Below are 19,473 nucleotides of genomic sequence, written 5' to 3'. Positions count from 1 at the left end.
CTCATTCAAACTCTAAACACTATGTACACTATACACATGTCCCTAGGGGATCATATATGGTTTTTGTCCTCGTACTCCTCTTGTAACACTATTATGAGGGTATATACTTTGAATTTTGTCAAAAAAATGTCACAATCAAATGCAAAAAATTCAATACAACTCACAAAACATTGCCCTCTAATACTCATAATACTAGGTGTGCATTTAGAATGCCTCCCCTCCTCCTATTTGGAGTCCTCCTTGACGATAGGGTATCCAAGGGTATGTGTTGTGCTTGGGCAATTAAAAATTGTGCCTATGTAGGCCTTGTAATATAGCCCTATTATGAATACACAGTCAATGCATGGAAAATATTTATGATGTGCAAGATGTGGTTATAAGCAATTTTCTTATTGGCATTTGCTGGTGAGGCTTCCTATTCAAAGCAATGTGATGTTCTTTGAAGCTTCTACGACGTTTGCTTGATTGAAGGTTGTAGAGATTTTTTGAAGGCTTACTTATCTGTTTGATGCTTCTTTGGTATCCATTTTAGCCTTGTGATTGGTTGTCATATTTGGCAGTGTTCCTCAGTATTGGGTTCTGGATTGAAGTGAGCACTCTTCTAGATGTACTATAACCGTAGGAAGAATTGAAAGAATTCAAGCGACGGTGCAATGACAATAGGTTTATTGGTTTTCTTTGGGACCCATTTTTTTGTGATGACTAGCTGTTTCATTGATGATGCTCATTTGGGAACCCATACTTGTCCCTGCTTTGTTTGTGTTTGAAGACACTTCTTTGCTATCCACCTTATCGTTGTCTGAGTCAGCAGCGGTCTTTGCTTCAACCCTTGTACTCTTGGTTAAGGACGAGATTCAGGTTTGGGAGTTTATGCTCTAACTATTTTGGAATCCAAATGAATTCCTGACCTCTTTGTGCTTAAATCAACTTCTTTGGAACCAAAATTTGAGTTGCGGAAGCTTCTAACTTGTAATTTTCTTAGATGTTCTTGCAGGATTTGACTATTTTTCTTGTGGCATTGGATCTTGTGATTTTTCATCAGAGACCTTCATCTTCTTGATCCATACTTGCTTTTGGCCAAGCTGGCTCTTTGGTATCCAGATTTGGTTGTGACTCATTATTTTCTTTCGGCCTTCCATGGTTGTCATGGAAGCTGCTAGTGATGGTGATGACATGAGTACCTAGTAGGGGATGTCAAAAGAATCAATACTGTCGCTAATATCCTCACCAAGGTTGCATTATAGTACTTTCCCTTTGTGGTTTAGCTGGTTATGGAAAGTTGATGTTTGTTTGCTCTTGGATTGTTGTTTCTGGGAGGGTTTTTCTATCCACTTGATTAGAGTGTTGGTAGCTTGTTGACATGGCTGTCTTCTTCCTAGCTGATTCTTTTCTTCATATATAGGAGCCACGTATGAGGATGCTTATTGAAATTGCATTTCCATCGAGGATTTTGGAATCCATTTTTGATGCACATTATTTTGGTCACGATGACATTGTTTCATGGGTCTTTGACCTAGATAATCATAAAATCGTGCATTAGTTAAAGTTTTGTTCTTGTCACCTGTTGGGTCGTTTGGATTTTTGTTGTTTGCATATTCTTGAAGCTCCAAGTGTTCTACGGAGTTGTAGAGCTTGTCTTCTTCTTTGTCTTCATTATCCTGAATCACACACACTACAAAGTAAGGAACGACATCATAGCCATCTTCATCACAAAACTTCGTTGTTGGACCATCTTGAATAGCACACACATCGAGAGTAGTCAAGATGTGTTCCCATTCAAGTGGCTCTAAAGATTCCTCAGGAAAGGACTCTGGGATATAACCTTATCTTCAATCACCCTTTCTAAAATGCACTCCTCTCGCTTTAAGCTTCTGCACTGCGAAGCTCTACACATCCACAGTTCTTTAGGCTTACCCAACCATGCTGGAAGTTTAAATCTTGCTACAATAGTGGAATCCAACTCCTCCACATGTGTTCTTGTCACATCCCTGTATCTATGGTCCTTCAAGTTTATCCTTGTCATGGTTTTTATATGTCTTAGGTAGATATGGTCATAATCCCAGTCATGGACCATTTTCAATTGTTGCATGAATGGTCTTCCTAGAATGATATCATAATTGTTCTTCTTGTCAAAGTCAACAATAGCAAAGGTTTTCTCATATTCATTGCCACAAGAAGTAACAACTGCTTTTTCTAGCAGTCCTATGGGCCTTTCTATGTGTCTTGGTAGACCTCACTGCTGCTGGTTTTTCCCATTTTTTTCAAGATCTCTTTTGTTGCGATGGAAACACCGGCTCCACTGTCAAGGATTGCCATGGTTTTTACACCTTGGAATTCCATAGGAAGAGTGATGTTCCCATATTCTCTTTCATAGTACTCACCTACCTTGTTTAGTGGCACTGGCCTAGTGTTGAGCTGAGGCATTTCCAACTCTTTGATCCCTTCCTCGATTTGAGTCATTGGTTTTTTTACACCAAATTTCTCTAGGCATTTTGCCACAGTAGCCCACATGTTTGGTCGTATTCTGAGAAACTCGGCTAGCGTTATTGTACAACTGACTGATGTTTACAAAATGTCTATCAATCCTTTTGAATTGATGACCTTGTTGGAAGACACGCTCTATGATGGGACTGGAATTGGCTATCCATAGACTATACAGATCCTTTGTCTCCCCAATATGATTCCACTTCTAGTTTCATTTGAGATCCAATCTCAATTTACTTTATTGGTGGAAGAGACACTCCTCTTCCATCACTTGTTTGGTTTACTCGTCTGCTTAGCTCACTCACTTCATTGGCCTCTTTGACTTGCTTCCACAATTCATCAAGACCATCTATTTCTTTACAGTTGTTGTCAGGTATAGCTATGTGAAATCCCTCGAAAGAGTTATCCGTGGTATTCAGCACTATCCTTGGATATGATGTAGGGTCCTTGATCTTTGGTCTGTTCTTTTTGCGACTGGAATTTGGCTCTTTTCTTCCTGGTTTGGTGGGATTACTGGTGTAGGTGGGATAGGGATCAAACCCTCAAGTTTTCCAACTTGTGGTTCTAGTAAATCTTGGGCTATTTTAATTATCTTGCACATTTCAATCCTGTCCTTTCCTAGTTCCACATATGGATATGCCATCCACCTATGTTCTTGGGTCTGGTTGTTTTTAAACCATGCTTCATAGGTGCAACCATTTCCGCATGTTGTCTTATCTTCTCTTTAAGTTGGGTAAGCTCATCAACTAGGGATTTTTTCTCCCATTCCCTAGTGCTTCCATCCTAGCCTTTCTAGTTTTTCAGCTATTCCGTTTTCTCTTGGTTTTTTGACTAGGTGCGTCGGGTCTTTGGCTCACCCCCGTCTTTGGACTCGCGTCAGTTTTCATTTTCTCCGTCTCTCGGTTCTCAACTTCTTTTTGAGCTTGCACTGTTGTAACTACTTGAACTGGCACGACGTTTTCATTCTCTGAGCTACTGGATAGCTGAACTATTCTTGAGACATTCCTTGTGATCTTTCAGACTTGGTTTGGATTTTTTGGACAGTCGGGGATCAAGTGAATGACACCACAATCAAGACACTAGGCATTTACTTGTGTGATCTCAGACTGAGGACATTGTCTGACCAAGTGGTTGCCATGGATTTTGTCACAATCTATCTCTGGTTGAGGAGCGTTTTCTTGCAATTCCTCTTGGCTGTAAATAGAATTTGACCTTGCTAAGCCTCTATTCGCAATGAACCGCAATGTCCTTTCGTCCATCTCGTACCTTCTTTCTTCAGGTCAAAACACAGGAGGTGGAGGTTGTACCGGCCTCACCATTCCTTGTCTTTCTCTCATCTTCTGTCGCTTCGAAGGGTAGTACCCGTTTTGGTTGTTATAATACATTGTAGCTCGTACTAGCACTTGTTTGTTAGATTCTTCCATCATCTACGTGTTTCTCATGTTTATAAGCAATCTAGCACCTGGCATCAGAGGTTGTTGTCCTAAGATAGACTGTGGCCTTGAAACTCCTACCGGTCCTGGCGTATTTTTTGTAATGTATCTAGGTGGAGTAGGTGCTACTAGAATAGGTTGTACATACCTCTCCCTAGCAAATTCCATGCTATAGTAACACTACTCCCTTGAATGGTTTGTCCATTTTCTCTCAATTTTGCACCACTTAAGGTCCCTTGGATCAACATTTACAAGAGGAGCTAACCTCTTGACCATTTCGTTGATAAAATTTATTTGATCAATAGGTGCCGCTGGTTTTGCAGTGGACTCAATCAATTTGTGAATCACTTTGCTGAGAGGATGTGTCATCCTCTTGACTATTACAATCCTTTTCTTTATACTCGTCCCAATTATCCACGAGATAAAGAGATTCTTTGATAAATTCGTTTAGCATCTTGCTCCTTATGATATGCAAATCCTTTTAAAGACCCGCATGTCTCATTCCTTGGATAAAGATCAGCATTAATCATTCTTGCATAGGAAGTTATGCTCTTGGACAAAACTTGACATATCTCTTGAGCCATAATGCCGCTTTGCGCACTGACTCACCCTCTTTTTGTTTGAAGCTGTCAATTTGCAAGACCGTATTGTGAGCTATGCCTTTCTGCGACAATTCTTCGATGAATTCTTCCAGCAACTCGTCTAGAGTCTCAAAATCATGTATTTCTATTGAGTCAAACCATGTAGATGCGTCATCTTCTAGAGTTAGTCCAAATCTCGCAAACTGTGTTGCAAAGTCCAAAACCCTCTACTCTAATTACTCTACAGAAAGTTGCTACGTGATCTCTCAGATCTTTATCTCCGGAGTATCAACTATTGGCGCATTTTTGGATTTAGGACGGTCTAACTCGCCGATTGTCTACAAGTCTAACTATAGACTCTCCCAATTCTGCTCTCGCTTCATGCCTTCTACTATGCCTAAGTTCTTCTTCAAAGGTATTGGTCATTCTGTTGGAGATTGGTCCTTGAAAAGGCATGTCTGCCATCTCTATTATCACTTCATCTCTCATTATCGCTCTAGAAGGGAATCCAGGTGGCTCCCCTTTTGGAATTCTTGTAGGAATTCTCATGTTTGGTGGAATTATTTGTGGTCCTTCATTGACCAAATATCCACCTATTTATAATGTAGTCTGTGGTTTTGTGCTTTCTACAGCTCTGTATTCTCGTCCATACTTGTCAACAATTATAGACTTCCATTGATAGTCGACTCCGTACGTATAGACATATAAGAGCTTGTAATCTGTCAGCTCTTCTGGGTATGGCTCTGAGAACCTATAAAGGTTGACCTCATTGTCGTGAATGTATCTATATAGTCCTTCACTCTCATGATTCTTCATCCAAACCCTCTCAAAAAGATTGGTCTTTATCAATTGCAAGTTTGGAAGATCCATTGTAGGCAGATGCTCCTCCATTGTTGGGATCCCAAAGCTTATGTAAGCTGGGTTTGACTCTAAAGAAGACATGATCTATGGGCTTAACTACTCTAGCTTGAGGTAAGAAGTCTTGTATCAATGTGTTCAAATGATTTGGTTAGGGAAAAGTTGAAACTATGTCCAAAACCGCGACCGTTTTCTCACAATTTTCTCAAATTGTCAATTTTAGACACCTAATTTCCGAATGAATTTTGAGGTCTTAAACAACTTTTTTTTGGACACTCACCAACAATGAATGATCGTAGGGTCTTATAATGTTGTTCAGGGGTCACAGTGAATGTTGTAGAGCTACTATGGAGCTTCGTTTTGATTAAAAAATGTTTTTGAATCCGATATTGGAAGCTCAAGTTATGACCAAAACAGTCAATCTGTGCCGGGAGACTTTATATGTGTATGATGTCTCCTGACTCAGAATTACTCCAAACTTCAACTGTAGACTCTTCTTGATGTACTCTAACCATTTCAAGTCTCAGTTTGTGATTCTAACACTTTTAGACAGGTCTATCAATCATTTTTTTGTTAGGTTTCCTGTAACTTCCCGGGAAGGTTTACTAAGCCAAAAGTGATCCAAATTGAATGAAACTTGGTCTCTAGGCTTATTTTATGCTGGAAAACACTTTTGTGAGATGGCATATACAAGTTTTGACTTCAAATTTGGCACTTGAGACATCATAAGCGTATGATGTCTTTTGTGGAAAAATGAAGTGACTTTTGTTCTATTGACTGTTTATCACTCAAGCAACTCTCAACAACTTTCAAAAATCAATTTGAACACTTCTTGTGCAAGTTATGGCCAATACAAGCAGAACCTTGCCCAATTTCTGTCTTTTGGTAGTTTTTAGCCCAAATGTGCTCCAAATGCAATGAAATTTTGGATAGGGACTTCTTTTATGCTCTAGGACACTAAGGTATACTCAAATGTCTGATTTGACCCAGCTCTGGTCTCTAAGACATCATACGTGTATGATGTCTTTTTGCTTAAATTTCACTTATATTTCTACCCAAGGAAATTCTTGATGCATACAACAAGAACATGTGATCACAACAAATTTTGGATTTCAAAATTGCTCAAAATCGCTATTTTTTCATCATTACCTTCTTATATTCGCAAAAACCTATTTAAATGAAAAACTAGGTGACCAAATGAGTTGAATTTTTGCAAGAAAGCTTAACACATCATTTCCCAACCCCATTTGTGGTCAAAAGTGCAATTGGACTGTGAGATTTGACTTTGAGACATCATACGCGAATGATGTCTATGTGCTCATAATTGGCCCAAGCTTGGTCTACAAGCTTTCTTTTGTTGTGCTTAACATCCTGGTAAGCTCATATTTCAATTTTGGTCCCTAAAAGTGCCCTTTAGACATCATACGTTGTCGAGAAATTTGCGGTCTTGCCAGGAAAGCACCGGGCTTATGGCTGTGAGAGTTTGTGAGAGAACTCAACAAAAACTATATGAAGGAGTTAAACCATAGATGCCATGAAGAATAGGGTTTGGAAAGAAGTGCAATCAAAGAAGACTCACTCTTTCTCTCTTGCACTCACACACACAAAGAAAGAACGCAAAAGAGAATGTCAAAACAATACGAAGATGAAAACATCAAGGCTATGGTCATATCGTATCATGGGTAATATGAAAGGGTTAATGGATGAGTTAATGGCATTCAATCTTGGCTGACCAAATAGGCTACGAATTGTTCTTTGGAATTGTAGTTTTGTGCTTATCATAATATATATATTTTGTCTAGTGATTGGGATTAATTGTGTGTACAAATCCTCTTGGTTCATAGCAAGATAACTACGCTTACATCAAAAGAAAAATTATAGTCTATGAGAGGTAGTATGATTGGATCCGGTGATAGAAGTATTTCATTGAGCCTTTCAGGGCCAAAGAGAAACACTATACGTTGTTGAAAGTGTATTTACGGCTAATCCATACGTTAATTCTAATAGATTGTACAGAGTGAAAGCGATAGAAATGATCATCATGTGGGTTATTCATCTAGGATAGTATGTGAGAAATGTAGATATGAGAGAAGTGAAGAGATGAGAAGTTTCCCTCCCAAGCCCTATTCTTGCCCGTAGGCAATAAGGATACTGCGGGGAGAGATGTACCTGTAGCAAGAGAACCTAGAGAGGATGAATTACTAAGAATGAGAGAGATAGGTTTGGTTAAGGAGATGAGATTAGATACATATATATATATATATATATATATATATATATATATATGTTGGATTAGAGATGAAAATGAAAACAACAAGAAATCAAGAAAACATCAATGTAGAACACATCTTACTTGAAACCCTTCGGCACCATTATTGATGGGAGAGAGAAGAAGAGTGGATAATTCCACTTTGATTGATACACCAAGTGCAAGACCTTCTTTGATTAGAGTTGATCTTCCAAGGTTAGCTTGTTGCAAGAATGGCTAGTCTCCCTCTAGGAGAAAGTGTAGGCTTGGCCTAATGTTAATGGCTAAGTACAATTAGGCATTACTACTCACTCCCTCGAGAATTCCTCTCATCAATGGCTTGAATGCTTGAGTTCCTTCCAAGGAAGAAGAGGTCCCCTTTTATAGGTGAAGGGAACCCCCAAGGGTTTACACAAGAAGAGAGGAGCCAGTGTGAACAGGAATTGGAAAAGTTGGAAATGAGCTGTCCTTGCATGATGTGGGCAGACTGGGGTCCAGTATTTTGATCATATCTCCTCAACCGTGGCTCCAAATAAAAAAGTAAAAATATGGGCAAAAACTTCAGCTCATTAGCTACGATTTTCATTTTAAAATCATTTTCCAATTCGGATTGGAACCTTGTGTAAAAAATTCATCAAAATAGGGTCCATTTCCCGGGGTCTTCACTAAGGATTACCGTATGGTGTCACGTGAGTGTACAATAGGGGGGTTTATGAGGCCAAAAAGGTAGATTTTACAAAGGAGGGTACCGCACATAGGGGGTAAAATGGCAGTTTTGGTGCACGCAGGTGATGTCTTCCTAGTACTACTAGTGAATCCCTCGAGGTCCATTTATGGCAGCAAAAGTCTTCATGTGGTCTCCTTAGCCTAGACTTTCATTTAATTCACAAGGACACCTCATGCCATATGAAAGCATGACATTGCTCTTTGACAAAGTTTTGTAATCATGCTTGCAATAATGCATTAAAATAAGTGTATCTTTGAAATCATGCCACCTAATGTCCCACTAGGATTTGATTCTCTCCTAGTAAGCTATTTAAAAAGAAATATAAGAAAAGTATAAAAAATACGTAGAATATATATGTATTGGAGTTTACCCTAGATATAGGATCTAGCTAGGGTGTGAGATGATAATGAAATAGTAGAAATAAAGAATCAATGCTTTTTGCCCCAAGTTAAAGAGGCGGAACTATTGATGCTTTTCCCATAGTATTTTCTGATGGTAAAGTAAGGATAGGTTACCCTTGAGAAAAATAATAGGATGAGATATAAGGCTTATTATTATACTTAAATATGCATATGTACACTATAGAAAATATAATTATGTATCTAAAAAAATACAAGATAGATCTTGTAGCATGCGTTCCCACTATGTACGTGTCACAACACGACAACGTGTACGATGTCTAATTGGTCAGTTTGAAGTGAATTTCACTCGAGAGGTCCCTCCCTACACTAGAAACTCACAACAAGTTTCAAAATTGAATTTGACCACTTTTTGTGTTGGATATGATCAATTCAAGCATTCACTTGCCTAGATCTATCTTTTGGTCTTTACAAGCCCAAAAATGCTTCAAATCTAATGAAATTTGGCCTATTTTCTTCCTAAACGCTGTAGATCACAAGGGTGCACTCAGATGTAACTTTTGACCCCATATCTAACCTCTAAGACATCATACGTGTATAATGTCTAGGTGGTCAAAATCCAGTTCTGTTTCTACCAAAGGTGGCCCTTGGTGTGTAGAACAGGAGTATGTGCTCATCACAACAAATTTTTTGGAACTAAAAAATGCACAAAATCGTCACTTTTGACAAGGAAATCCCTTGAAAGAGAAAAATCCCCTTAACTCTCAATCTATAAGCCCAAATGAAACGAAATTTGGTGTATGTGCTCAACACAACATGCAGAAGATGGGTGTAATGTCAAAAGTTCAAATTTGCTACCAGAATCACCCTTCAGACATCATACGCGTATGATGTCTGCTAATGAATTTTTGGACAGAATTCATTCACAAGCATCCCCAAGTCTCCAGCACTAGTTTTCAAGCACTTCTACCAATTTTCATGCAAAAATGTGCTCAAAATCACAAGTTCCCTATTCCTTTTTTTTTCGACACTCCGTCTTTTGTCTTTTGGGTGCCAAGAGTTTGTCAAAACTTTAGTTTCAATGTGTACTTAGGGTCAAACCTCCCTTGTGGACACTTTGGTACAGTCAAATTTTTTATATGTGGTCTCCTGATTCTCCTTGAGACATCATACGTGTAGAATGTCTAAGTTTACAGAATTACAATTTTTGTACACAGAACTCTTGCACATGCCCTATTATATGCTCAACATCAATCAGTCATGTAAAAATGTCAACAAAAATCTGTTTATTGCATTATTTCCTCAAAAGGAGACTTTTTAGTGATTCTAAATCTAAACAAGCACTTCAACAAATAAATCAGTGATATGAAGAGCTCTAGATCAAAATCAAATCACTTACCTGAAGCTACTCCTACATATCGTATGGGGTTTTGCATCTATGAGTAGAAAAACACTTCAGTGCCACACACGGACTAGCAAACGCTTTTATCACCTCGCAAATCACGCAACCACCAACAACTACTCTAATCTACTACTAATACTACAAGTCCTAACTAAATATATCTAGTTGCAGACCCTCAGCAAGACACATGCTTCTTGGCTATCCACTTGATCTCGGAATAACCTCTTTTGGATCCACTTAAGAAAAATGATTTCTTTAGCCGAAACTACAGCAAGCAACCATCACACGAGTGATAGTAGGATTTCATACTCAAGTCCTTGTGTCCCCTATAGTGGCGCCAATGTTGCGGGAGCGAATCACAACACCCATAAAGTGCATGCAGCACAACCTAGATCAACATAATGTCAATCGAGGACGTGACACGATAGGTGTGTGGAGGCAATTTCTTTAGCTTGTCAGGTTGAGACCATTCCATGCATACAACACTCTGGAAGGATAACTAAACCACAATCTAGAATCTTGCTGCTCTCAACTACACCACTCAACCCACATACACACAAATGGAATGAAACTCGTGTTTAGGAACCTTTATAGTGCTGAGGTGTGGGGTTTGTTGCACCACAAGAACTCCCTTTATCCAATGTGTCAGCCATGTAAGCATAATCCTATGTGAAACCATGTGATAATCCATGTGTGCCATGTGATACCCTTTAGGCCTCGAAAAGGATCAAGATCCAAGTAGCATCTTGCCCTTTGGAGAAAAGTCAATTGTCTTTTGTGGATGTGTAAAGTTCACCTAAGTCAATTGTCTTTTGTGGATGCGTAAAGTTCACCTAGGTTGCCTACATAAGAAGGAAATTTGTACTCAAAAGAAAATTGATTGCAACTACTATGCCCATCTCCAATATGAATGGTTCATTGTGTGATCCACCATAACCTTTCAACTGGTATGAGAGCCATGCTATAGTGATTATCATTTCCTAACCACAATTAGATCCCAAATATTTCTCATTCACATCCCTCCACTAGCATTTTCAATATCTGATTAATCTCTAATTAGTTAGTGTGGGCAATGCGTTCTTGAGTCTGCCTCGTGAGCGACCACCCTTCTAATTGGTTTAAGATCAAGTACTGTTGTGTCAATCTTCCATTTGCATCTCCCAAATAATATCATTAACTGAGCATTCTTACTCCTGGTAATTAGTATGTGTACCGCTTAATAAAGCTCTCTATCGAGCACTACTTTTGTGCGTAGACTTGCATCTTACAGTACTTGAGCAAAGCATCATCAGGATCTCTAATAATCCAATTTGACAGTCACCCAATCACAAGGTTTTGAAGTAACTTGGAGTTGATAAGCGCTCCAATAAATTTCATTCTTTAATTATTTTAATCAAGAAATTAGTCTCTTGTTGTGTGCCATCAACTTTTGCTATCTATGTTTGTGGATATTACTCTTTAAAAGCTTTCAATTGCACCCTTGATCACCTATTTTGAGCAAGACTAGACTTTTAATTCATTTCCTATTATTAGGTGTGTGTCCGTGTATTTAAGCTTTGCATTTGTGATGGAAGCCCACCCTTGACTAATAAAACAACCCATTTTTGACTTCTTTGAAGGTGTTTTCTCTACCCACATGTAGCTCTGTGCTCATTTCCTTATGTTGCTCTCACAATGCACATCATGTCATCATTCCCCACCCCACCATCAGCTCTCACAAAGTTTCCCACATTTGAAGCTAGCTCCAATTAGCCTAACACCGACCCTATGTGCACTAGTTTGATCTTCATCAATTGACTATGAAGCACAGCCAACGCTCAATTCCTTTTGGGTTTGTGGACCCACTCCTATGCACCTCCACCTGCAATGCTTGCTTAGCACCTAGCTAAAGTTTCTCATGCATGAAATTGCAAAACCCGGGTAGTACTACCAATCTGATCGCCACGTTGACAACCCCAAAAGGCAATATTTTGTTGCATCGTTTGTGCGCATGTGGTGGTTCTAGCCTTGTCTACCCATTGCACTATGCTCCTTGCCACTACTCAAGTTTGCACATGCATGTGCAGGCCCCTACTTCACATGCAACCGACCTGCAAATAACACTCAAAAAATTTTGACCTTCCCCATCAATGTGTAGCCTCACCATTATCATTGTGCACCTAGCCACCGACATTGCAGTAAATAAATAATGATTATAACCTTTTTAAAGTCATTAATCTAGATTTTTACTTACAAATTGAATTCCACATGGAAATGATAAATATGTCATCCTTTCCTTGTTCATAGATCTTCTTTCTCTTTAGGACAAGCCAATGTTTAGTTAGATGAACACGATCATTCCAGCTTTGCCATGTGTTCCCTTCAAGATGGACTATTCATATGTTTAATTGTTGCCCATCAGTACTCTCACAAATGTGAACCTTTCTTCTTGTTTGGTAGTGTTTATTTCTTGTAGGATGGCATATTGTAAGGAGGCCTCTCTCCATCTTTCACAAGTATTTTCACTATGTCATGGAGTTATAATCACAAAGGAGGATTTCCATAGCAAACCTCTCCAAAAAGGTTCTCTCTTGGTATTGAATCCTTTACCTCATAAGAAATCAACTTTTGACTTTTAGGTAATTGTACAGGAGCATACTTATGGAGAAAAGAGTAAACATGTTTGTTGATAGAATCCCAATTCAAAGGAAAAGTTTTATAGCTATCTTGAGTCTACACTCATAGATATAACCATATAGATTAGCAAAGTCTCTCAAAACTCATCACCCACAATGCACCAGTTGTAGTATTCTCCACAAGAAAAACATGTGCTCATTTCTACACTAAAATGAAAAAAATGTAGCTATTCTTGCCTTCCAATTCCCTTTATAATTGCTAAGGTTTTTGTTTTAGTCCACCGTCACAACCGCATGGTCCCCAATACCATAGATTTCTCCTCTATAAAGGACCTTTTTGTACACCATAAGGTCGATTGTTCTCAAACAAGCACACTCATTGATATAGCCATATTGATAAACAAAGTCTCTCAAAATTCAGACCCACAATGCACTAATTGTAGTACTCTCCAAAAAAAGAAACACATGTGCTCATTTCAATGCTTAATTGAAAAAGTGGTAGCTATTATTGACTTCCAATTCCCTCTATAATTTCTAAGGCCTTCATTCTGGTCCACCTTCATGACCACATGGTCCCCAATACCATAGATCTCTTCTCTAGAAAGGACCTTTCGCACACCATCAGGTCGCTTACACAAAATTATTGAGACTCGGTTTTCCAAACGACTTAAGATATGTAGCCTCATGTACATTTCGTTCCTTGAATGTAGGTTTCTTTTTAGATATTGAAATCCTTTCTGTTAAGAGATAATCTCAGTACAAGGTGTATGCTCTCCATACTTTAGATATTTATCCTAGATGGATCTAGGCTTACTAATTGAAGAAACAAACAACAATTTATGTATATTTCAAGGAAAACAAAAGTTGCAATGAAGATCTTCCTCTGACACATGACAAGATAGACTTAACGAGCCATGGAGTTCTTGAATGAGATGCGCATAGGATAGTAGCTCAACCTTGTTTTCTTGGATCACTTGGAATACCCTTGTAAAAACACTCCTCATATAGAATTTCTTTGAAACCTTAATTTGCTTTATCTTTCTTTAGGCATAACTTACCTTAGCATAGAATACATTTTTGGGTGCATAGCCAAGCATCATTTGATCGCAACTTTGTTTAAAACTATGTGAAAATTGATGTTGGTATGATAGGCTGATTGAAAGCCAAGGGTTTTGCATTTCATTGGGCATATGCTCAATAGAAAAATTATGAAGCACTTAAGGTCACTCTAGCTATTGCACCCATATAAGCTATTGTGGATCCAATGAAACCTTTTGTGCTTGAGACAGATGCCAACAATAGTGCCATTGAGTAGTTCTTCTTCAAGAGGAAAGGCCAATTTCTTTTGAGAGAAAAAAAATCAATGCTACATAGTTAAACTATTTTGATTATGAGCAAGTTATATGCCATGTTGTACACTTTGAAAAAGTGGAGACACTATTTTTATGGTGTTTTGTTTTAAATTATATTTGACCATGAAAGTATTAAATGGCTCACACAACAATTTGGCTTGAAGGGTTGAAAGGCCCGATGGGTTGAGATTCTTCAGGAATATGATGCAAAGGTTTGACATGGTAAATAATGGTACAAATTTGTCTGTGTTGATGCTCTCATTTGTATAACTGAGATCAACTCTCTTTTGTTCATGGAGCTTCAAAGTGAGTTTTTGGAATTTCTTAAGGGTAGATGTGACCATGATGATTCATAGGTGTTGAGTCTTGTTAATGAGAAGGATTATTCTCACTCTAAAGTTGGTAGTGCATTTATTTCCACCACACTTGCTTCTCCTCTTTTGAGTGATGAACTAACTAGATGGAAGAACTTTTCCATTGAATATGGGTACCTACTCCATAAGGGGAGATTTTGTGTACCACTGCACGTAGACATTTGACACCAAATTCTTTGTGAATGTCATGATAGTCCAAGTGCAAGGCGCTCAAGCATAAAGAAGAATTATACACTTGTAAGATGATTGTTTTACTGGTCAATGATCTTGATCCCAAGTCTAGTAGTCGCTTTTGGAGGGCTATCTTTAAATGGTTGGGAGAGGGTTGGGAACAAAACTTAATCTTAGTACTCCAAAACTTAATCTCAATATTTCAGATCATCATCCACAGACAAATGGTCAAACTGACCAAGGTAAGCAACTGCTAGAGGAGATACCATAAGCATACGTTAGCAAAAATCAATAAAACTAGGAAGATTATCTCCATATTCTAGAATTTTCTTATAGTTACTACTTGATTTAGTCCCTTCATGCTTATGTATGGGTTTCAACCTAGGTCACCAATTATGGTGTGGTTGGCTCCATAAACAACTTGTCAAGTCAAGGACTTTATCCAAGATCATATGGAAATGATCAAGATTTCTTGTCAATTTGTAAAGCATAGGGTAGATACAAGAAGAATTTTGATGAGAAACACCATCAAGTCACTTCCACAAAATGTGAAAACATAATCTTACTAGGTGTTCCAAAACATTAGTCTAAAAACTAGTAGCTTGTTGATATTATGGCCCATTCAAATTACTCAAGTGTGTTGGAGATATGACCTATAAGCTTTGTTTACCTACACACTCTTGTTGAACAACATGTTTTGGTTGATTTCATTGAGCCTCCCACCTACCCACATGAACTTGAGTGCATTCTTGACTATGATGATTTACGTACTTGTCATCATGTACATTCGCAAGCATTGATTAAGTGGAAAGATAGACCTAAAGAAGGTTCCACCTGCGAAAACATTGGTGTTCTTAAGAAGAACAATCATAACCCAAACGATCACCATGACTGTAAGTCAATTGTAAAAGTAACCATAGCAATAACTATATTCATTAACATACCTACAATGACAACAATAGAGGTAGCCTTAACAACCATATTACCAAGGGTCTAAAATAGAATTTAGACCAATGTTCATAACACAAAATGGTACATGAAGAACAAATAATAAGTACTATGAGAACTTTACCTCGTCAAGCTAGTGCTTGCTCGTCAAAAATCACTCCCTCATGCTATTTGAGCTTCAAAAGAGCAATGAAGAAATACCTCTCCTCATCTTCTGTTGATGGAGTTCTAGAAACCTCATGGTTAAATGAGGGTTAAATGCATATATGCAACAATAGTACCAGGATGGGTGACCTCTTAGGAAGTGATACTACCATGCCACTGTCTTTGGTATCAAAGCCAAGCTTTTTGAATAAATGTTGGTGCAGCCAAAGTTGGTCAAAGTTGGAAAGTGGTCTATGCCAATCAAAGGCAGCATGCAAGTGTAGTGCAGAAGGCTAGAGCAGGTACCAAGATCCTGGGCAGCCAAAGGGTAGCAAGAATGTATGCCTTAAGAAGTTTTTTACGCCAAAAGCGCTAAAGGATGGTCCAGATGGGATGAGATATCAAGGTGCCCAAAGTAACAAGTCAGTGCTCTAGAATGTAGTGTTCAATGTGCTCTAGAAACTGGTCCAAACGACTCGTCAAACGGAGCCCCGATGCTCAAGATATTGTAGTTCAAAGTTAGGTGTTGCAGATCCCCAACAGACAGGGCAGCTGGGGACAGGTGGCCCATGCAGATGTCAGCAGTTAGATGTGTAGATCTCATATTATGGAGCATGGCCATCTTCTCGGATTGCCCATCGGAGCTCTGGATAGCAAGTTATGACCATTAGAAGTTTTTTCGAGGCCTAGTTGTGGGCCAAATTGATCATTTTAGGAGTCGATTTAGTGCTCTAGAATGTAGTGTTCAATGTGCTCTAGAAGCCGGTATAGACGGCTCGTCAAACGGAGCCCCGATGCTCAAGATATTGCATTTCAATGTTAGGTGTTGCAAATCCTCGACGGATAGGGCAACTGGGGACAAGTGGCCCATGCAGATGTTAGTAGATAGATGCATAGAGCTTGAATTATGGAGCATGCCTGTCTTCTCGGATTACCAATCAGAGCTCTGGATAGCAAGTTATGAGCATTAGAAGTTTTTCCGGGGGCCAGTTATGGGCCAAGTTGACTGCATTGGAGGAGGCACCATTTGGCATCTTTTTGGCCTCGCCAAGGTTCTTGATGATAGTATCCATCATGTGGAGTTAGCACAAATCGACAGCTCGTCAATTGGATGCTTGGTCAGTAAGATGTGGTGAGTCAAAATTGGAGGCAGGTGCTAGGGAGGACAATGCAGGTAATTTTCTTGGTTTTTTGGCGGCCTCGGATTGCGGGCCCGGGGAAGTTGAAGTGCGGCAAGCACGAGGGGAATTTAAGTCGAGGACCGAGATGATCGAGTGGAATTTTTACTCCGGTCATTGGGCTACTGAGAAAGATATGGTGGGCATTCAAAAGGTGAGGAAAAAAGTGATTTCAAATGAGCTTTTTAGGTGAAATATGAAGAACCCTAAGGGTGCATTGATCTAGTGAATGCCACGTGGCCGGCATTAGTCCTATATGCGAGGAAGATAGATGGATGGGTAGGCTATATGGGCTGGGGCATGAGCCCCTCTATAGTCAAGTGTGGTGCAAGCAAGCTCCTTGGAGCTGTGGCGATGGCAAGCCTGTGCGGTGCTACGTTGGCAGGCCTTGTGGCGCGTAGTGGCGCGAGGGGGGCTGGGATAGGCGGTTTTGGCGGTGGTGAGTGGCACGCCCGCAAACTGTGTAGGCAGTCATAATTGATGATGTGGCCATGCGCCTGGTGGGGCCAGTTCCTGCACCCACTAAGGGCCCAATCTTTTGAAGGGGAGGGGAGGCCCTCATTTGCGATGTCGCTAATGCAAAGGGGGGGGGGGGGGGGGGGGGGGGGGTCCCATGACGGTCAAACGAGAGGGCGGGCACGTTTCAAGGACGACCAAGCCAAGGCAAAGGCAAGGAGGGAGGCCGAGACCAAAAATGAGGAGGAGGAGAGAGAAACAGAGAGAGAGGAGACTGGTAGGTCAAGGAAAGGGCCGGATAGAAATGGTCAAGGAGGAAATCAAAGAGGCAGTGGAAGAGGGAGCCTTCCAAAGGGTGAAAATAAAGGAGGAAGAGGATAAAAAATAAAAAATCCTAGGGGCATTAGCAATGTCACTAATGCACCCCCCCTCAAGTGCAAAAGAGAGGGAAAGAGAGCAGATGAAGCCAAAGGCGGCTACCTCCTCCCAACGTTACCAAATGTGGATGCAAGGTAGACCAATCAGAGCCCAGATGCCCAAAATGAAAGGGGCACCCCTATATAAAGCATTTTTGAGCCTTTTTCCATGCTTTTTGTCAGAGTAGGCTTCGTGTCAGGGCCTTGAGCCGGTGAGTCTGTAGAGAGCCAAGATAGAGAGTGTATGTGAGTTCTTGGGTTGGGTTTTTTGTGCAGAGGTGTGTGCGTGCAAAGCCCCAAGTGTGCATTTTCTTGCTTGGCGACCATGTGGGTGCGCCGTTTTATGTAAATGAGTTGTAAAGAGTGTTTGAGCAGTGGTGAAGCCTCCATTGTGTTTCTCTTGATGTCATTTCCCCTTCCCCCCTTCTCTTTCTTCTGCTTTTGTGTTTCCCCTCGGTGCCAACAATGTGGATGTGTGTGCCCCCCCGGGCCGACGGTGTATCGTGTGAGAGAGTGAGATTGAGAGGCTATGTGCATGTGTAAGGGTGGAGACATATCGTGGCAGTAGGTGTGCGTTGTGTGGTGGATTTGTGGAGTATGTGAGCAGTGGAAATTGGGGAGGCAGTGGTCTGCTAGTGAGAAGAGTTTTTTTTAAGGTGTTTTTCTGAGAGGATAGGGGTTTTGTGGATACCCTGCACTATAGAGAGGCCCTTGTGTTTGTGTCGGGTGCATTCTTCCATTCCCCCTCTCCATCTTTTGGTGCCCCCACTGAGGAGCTGTCTGATGCTCCGATTTGTGGTTGGAAGCAGTGCTTTTTAGCCCCCAACAAAGTGGTTGGCTAAGGGTTGAAGTGTTTGGTGGCAGAATTTGAAGCTGGTAGAGGTGGTGGAGCTAGGTTTTAGCCCCATATTTACGGGAAGATCTCGAGGATTGGTTAGCAGATTTTGAGTTATGGTTGATGTCAATGCATATGTTGACCGATACAGAAACAATACAGATGGTACCGCTGTTGATGCGAGGGCGAGCCAAGGTGTGCTTTGATGGTTTAAAGAGCAATGATTGAGAATAATGGCAAAGTCAGTTTTTGGAGCGGTTTTGAGAGGTGATTACTGCAGAGGAAGCCAGTGCAAAGCTAAGGGCGTTACACCAAGATGTAAGTCAAGATTTTGCTATTTTTGTTGAGTGATTTGAAGCCAGTTGGAGAAAGCTAGAGGTAGCTATGGGGGTGCCGTGGCCATGAACTGTTCAAAGTGTCAAAGTTTTTGGATAGCTTGCATCCAAGAATCAGAGAAAAGGTGGAGTTCGATGTTAATAACTATGAAGGGATAGGCTATTTGGCCAAGGTAAAGAGCAGAAAAGTAAAAAGAAAGCTGGAGTTGGGCTTGCTGAAGCCTGAGGCTTATGTGCCTGTTGCGGCGGCAGTGTGTTTGATGGTTCAACCAAGGATGGTTCCAGGAGTTCAAAATGTAGAGCCTGTTGAGGTAAGGCCGATGGTCAATTATATGCCTTTGGAATTTCCTGTTTGTGAAGGGCCAATGCCAGTGGTAGCCGAGCTTATTAGCAAAGATAAGACTTGTGTCAAGGAGAACCTATGTGTGGAGAAAGTGACTGATGCCGGGAGCCAAGTGCAGCATAAAGGGGAACTAAAGATTTTTCTTTTTAGATCCTCGTATGAGAGAAGAGTAGATGATAGCCAATTTGCAGATGCAAAAGACTTGAAGGAAGAG

Source organism: Adiantum capillus-veneris, chromosome 22, assembly GCF_014529385.1.
Source record: "Adiantum capillus-veneris isolate H3 chromosome 22, ASM1452938v2, whole genome shotgun sequence".
Classification (NCBI taxonomy): Eukaryota; Viridiplantae; Streptophyta; class Polypodiopsida; order Polypodiales; family Pteridaceae; genus Adiantum; species Adiantum capillus-veneris.
This window is presented reverse-complemented; position numbering follows the sequence as displayed.